Source organism: Durio zibethinus, chromosome 21, assembly GCF_047325235.1.
Source record: "Durio zibethinus cultivar Kanyao isolate XHJ-2024 chromosome 21, ASM4732523v1, whole genome shotgun sequence".
In the NCBI taxonomy this organism is placed as follows: Eukaryota; Viridiplantae; Streptophyta; class Magnoliopsida; order Malvales; family Malvaceae; genus Durio; species Durio zibethinus.
The window spans coordinates 16560432-16566431 of NC_143182.1; positions in this window are offsets into that span (position 1 = coordinate 16560432).

Genomic DNA, 6000 nt, shown 5'->3' on the forward strand with positions numbered 1-6000 from the left:
GATATCTTGACAATTGAGTAAGATATTCTTTAATAAAAGAATGCATACTTGCAAGTGATAAGAATAAAAAGAAACAAAAATTGCTGCCATAGTGTTGTAAGATTTCAGTATAATTTTATGAGTAAATTATAGAAGTTAATAAGTTTAGATTTTATTAAAGTAAAATCATAAAAAGTCCTTAAAAATCTTAAAAGGACTAAAATGATTTAGTTTATTCATTGAATTTATCCAAGTACTGAAAGTATAATTGTATTAAAGATGTATAAAAAAAATGAAAATAGATTGGTTGAAATTTATGAGTATAGAGTTATGGCCACAACCAAAACCAGCTATTTCTTAAAATGATAAAAATGAGGTAACAATGTCTTGAGCATATAAATGATATACAAAATAAAAAGTTCAGACATATTAGCTTAACGTAATTATATTCGAGATTCAATATCAAGTGGGGATAATTACCATAAAAGAAAATTGAATTCCAAGATATTTAGTTAGTAGTACTACAAGTAGAATGGATTTAAACCCTTACTATTTAGACACCAAAAATGGAAACTCAACTTTGGATTAGTAACATCTAATTATGAAGTTTAATGAGTAAAAACAAGTTATTGTTATGTGTCTGTTAAATACTAGTAAAATCTATTCAGATTTTAGAAACTAATGTGATCCATTGTATGGGGAGGACGAGTTTTTATACTCTTAATGGAGTTTTAAATGTCTAAAGTAATGAAGATATAATGGAAACTCTACCTATATAAATATAAAAGTGGTGCCGCTTCAATAAAAAGAATTGGGGACTCTCTTATAAATGTTTATAAATAGGATAAGCACATGGCTATAATAGTGCTAAAAGCGGTTATAAACCTCTAATATAAGAATAAATAAGAGTATTATGTGTGTTATTTCTTCAATTCTAACATTAGGAATTGAGGTTTAATCTGCAGACACCATCAACTTTGTTAGAATTTTAAGATATATACTTTAATTGAAGGTTTAAATCAAGAGATGCTTTCTTTTATTCATAATATTTATTTGTGTGCAAAGTTAAAAATTAAGCACCAACATTCCAAACTAATGGAAAATTATTGGTAGTTTAGAATGTGGTACATCTCATATTGGATAGAAAGATTTTATTATGTATGAATAAAATTAATACAAGAAGGTATTAATTAATAAAGATTTTATTATGTATGAATAAAATTAATTTTTGAATTAATTTTATTAATATTTTAAATAATTATGTTTGAACAGAAATAATTATCATATGACAAATAGCCATAACTATTTGAATATAAATAGATTATTATCTATAAATGTCATGATTATAAAAAAACTCATAATCATCTTAATAAAAATTTATGTCTGTTCATTTATTATAAATAAATCTTTCAGTATAATCATTTTCACTACTTCTGATTGAAAAGTTTGAGATTTTGTTGTATCCTAAAAGTATAATTACTTTGAAAAAAGTGTTTTTCATGCCTCAAAACCAATTTTTATTTTATTATTTCTTTTCTCTTAGTTATTTTTTTTAACAATTTTTACACTCTATAAACAATCAGATTTTACATAATGTACTTACATTTCTCTGTTACAACCAATAGTTAACAAGAACGAACTTGTTGAGCTTAACAATTTATTTTTTTCAGGATTCTAGCTAATTGATTTGTGGAATGCACCTGGTGGAAACGAAGTCAAATTTTACATGTGACTTGGAGGTGCTTTCTCTATTGTAATGCCTTCACTTATGACAAAAGACATGAACATGCAGATTTTAAGGTGGTTTGATTCAAAAGTATCAATCTTCCAACGAAAAAAAAGTGCAACACACCAGAATTGCCGTTCAAGTAAAATATGTTTGAATAGTTGTCCTAGAAATTAAATGGTTAAAAGTCAAACAAGCCTTCGAATAAAAATTTAATGATCATTTAAGCCACTATTATTTTATTATAATTAATTAAATTATCAAATATTTATTTTTATCAATTGAGTTTTTATTATACGAAAATTGGTTAATTATTAACATCAATTTTCATCTAAGCAATGGTTCAATTGGGATGAAAATAAATTTTTAAATGTTCAGTTAGGTGAAAATATATATATTTAAGTGATCAACTAATCCAAAATAAAAAATTCAAATTTTGATTAATTACAATAAAATGTTAGAAGCTTAAACAATTATTGAATTTTATCCAAGATCTTTTTTAACTTTTTGCCAAATTAAATCATATCAAAACAATATTTGCTTCGTATAAATTAGGCAAAGAAAATATGTGATTCTCTTGTTATCGTTTTTATGCATTTAGTTCAACCTTTTTAAGACTTACGTTTAACAAAGCAATGTATGTTAAACGAAGACACAATCCAATAAATATCTAATTGAGATTATTTGTACAAAAAAACTTATAAATGTCCCAATGAGATCTTGCTTTTACGACGCTGAAGTGGTCTTATCCTACCATTGTGGATTTCATCAAACTTTGATAAAACCGATTTGATAATGAATTCTCACTTTTAGTAATTTCGGTGAGATTAGTGTTTAATTTATATATATATATGCATAATCCTTTGTACAAGAGATAAATAGAGATCAACATGTAAATGAAAGTTGAAGTTAAGAAAAGAAACTAATCCATCCTAGCACAGTTTATCCACCTTATTAAATATGGCAATTGAGTTTGGCTGCAAGAAATTTGACTGCAATTTTTATTTCTATTCGATAATCTTATCCAACTTTATATTGATTAACTTGCTTAATTTGTTCATCGATTTTTTGAATAAAAAAAATCATATTATATATGTTGATGTAATATCTCGTTGAATTAATTATAATTTGTTCATTGATTCATTAAAAAAAGTAAATTTCAATATATCTTATAAATAAGAATCCCAAAATAAAATAAAAAAACACAAACTAAAGGGTTGCATAATCATTTTCCTCGAAGTGACTAGAGACAATAATTTGTATGAGAGAATTTGAGCAGCCAAATTGTTTTGAGTGTTGTGGCCAATGTGCACCAAGGTTGTTAGATGTCTATGTTGCAACATCGTGCTCATCATTCTCAACCCACATCACTTAACACCAAATTTGAATTTCTACGATTCCCCTATAATTAACCCATCATCTTTTTATTAAAATGTGACAAGTGACCTTATGTCCAACACTCCAGAATCAATGTTGGAAAGTTGAAACTAAAGTCAAATCAAACAAAAAACTTCATTTTGATGTTTCATTAATGTCATCTAAGGCCCACTTCTTTTTTTCTGTCAAAGAATTAGCTCAACAACTTAAGTCGAGGGCGTTTGCAAATTAATAGTTACCATAGAATCTGATCAATTTTTTATGTTGATTTTGAAGGGATTGAAGACTCCTTGATAAAGAAAAAAAAAAAGACACTCATCCTTGAAAAGGACTTATCTAAAGCACACTAAAAAAAAAAAAAAAAAAAAAAAAACAATAACACAACAAAAATTTTGAGTTTTTATCAATATTTATTTTATTTAATTACGTTTAAAAATAATTAAAATTTTAGAGATGTTTGAAAATTTTATTGTAAAACACGTCGAATATTCAGGCATAGACAAATTTAACTTCATTTTGTAAGTGTCTAGGTATTTACTTATTATTTTTTTATGTTATCGAATCTAAGTTGTCTTCATTTATAAATTTTTAGTTTCAAATTTGATGTTTATTTAATTATTTCTATTAAAATTTTCATAAAATTAATTTAGGTTTTGATTTGATTGATAATTTTTGTTAATTATTTTTTATCGTAATAAGAAATCTTGAATAAGACTTGTTCACATTATGCATAAAAATCGTGGCTCAAATTTTTTTGTTATTTTTAAAAGAGAAGCAATTGTTTTTTTTTTTTTTTTTTTTTTTTGTATCGAGAATGGCGCGTATGAGAAGGGCGTGGAGCTACAAACTACGATTATCAGAATCTGTATGTTAATGATTTGATTGGTTGACTTTGCTGAAAAAAACAACAAAAGTCTCATAGTGGGATGCCTCATATGTCAACTCGCCGACAAACGAGTGGAATAGTAGACACGTAAGACAGCCAGAGAGTAAATCAGCTTCAGCATCAATCTATTCCTAATTAAAGTCAACTCACTTTGGAAGATTGCAGTGGATGCGGTCACAGGGAATCGTATGCCTCTTTCTTTTCCATTTTCCTTCTTACCAACTCACATCACAATCAATGACTCATTTGGATATTGCCCTTTGGGCTCCAACGAACTGCCCAAGGCCTGTTCTTTCTTGTTCTTATCATAAATTGAAAGAACCTTTTTAAAACATTTTATTTTTTATTGAAGATAAATTAGAATATTAGGTCTGAATTTCAATTCTAAATATCATTATCTCAATGGTAAAAAAATTTATAACTTGAATAAAAGGTTTAGTTTAGACAATTTATGTAATTACTTGTGACATTTATCAAATTTAAAATTTAAATTTTAGTAGTTACAATACCTTTATTTATCCCTAAACTATGACATTATTTATGCTAAAAAAATATTACAACTTAAAAATTTACAATATAAATGTTACGTTTTGTCTAATTACATGTTGGTTTATTTCATTAGTTTTATTGATTATATTTGTAATTTTTATTTGTACATACTTGAAAAAAATCAACTTAAAATCTTGATAATGTGAGGGTATAAAATATGGGATAAAAAAATGTTATTTACATTTGAGCAGTTCAGAACCCAATCAGCTTATTTATGAAGAAATTGTCAAAAATTTTATATAGCCACCTTTTAAGAAGTGAATATAATAAATTTAAATTTTAAATCTCAATACTACCAACTTTTTTTTTTCATCTTTAGATTATTACATCCTTTGTATCTCATCTCTAAATTATTAGATCCTTTGTAAAAAATTATCGAAAGGCTAAAAGAAATCATTTCACGTTCTTTATAATTTAGCTTACTTTCTCCAATAGTTTTTTAGGCTAAAATAATTAAAAAATCTTTGAATTTTATAACTTTATTTAAATAAATCCTTATATTTTTATTGCATTCAAATAAATTTTTAATTTTTAATTTGCATGTAAATAAGTCTTTAAATTTTAATTTATGACTAAATAAATCCTTAATATAAACTAATTTTTTATTTGAAGTAAGAGGCATATATAGATATAAATGAAAGCATAAAAGTTTATTTTGGCACAATGAAATATAAAAGGCTTATTAAATAAAGTTAAATAGCTCAAGGGTTGTTTTAGTTTTTTTGCTTTTTGTAAGAAACTGGGGTAATAATATTTCTCAAATTTTTGGAAATTTCGGTTTTTGCTTGCATTATGGCCCACTAGCTACAATGATATATAGTTTCTAAAAGAAAAACTTATTTACAATAATTTTTTTCATAGAAGATTTTGTAATCCTAAACCATGTCGCATTTGTCAGCATGATGATATATTTGTTCAAAAACCAAATTCAGTGTTGATGTTAAAATTAAAAAGAAAAAAGAAAAAAAAACAACATTTCCATGACATCATTGCTTAACAAAATTTAGAGACTACTGCCAGTTAGAAGATTAATAAAGTTGATTAGGTAAAAAGTACATTCAATTGCTAGATATGAAAGGTAGAATCAAACAAAAAGATTTCTTAAAGAAATATGATAGATGGACAATTTGATTGCATTTGAATTAGCAAAGATTAAAGTGGTTAATGTTAATCATGGCATGATCTATTCAAGTCGTTAGTTTTGGTCATAATCAAGCTTTAGATCAACACCAATTCATTTCTTTGCACGAAACAAACTAAATTCTTATATTTTTATTATTATTATTATTATTATTATTATTATTATTATTATTTTGTATTTGAAGTTATCAAAAATTAAATTTTAATTATTAAAATTAAATGCTTGACAGTTTACCAACAGGTCAGGTAACTATTGACATCTTAATTTTTTTCTTTTGATACAAATTGTTATAAGTGTTTTAAAAACACTTGTTAAGGTGATATTTAAAAAAATTATTAAATA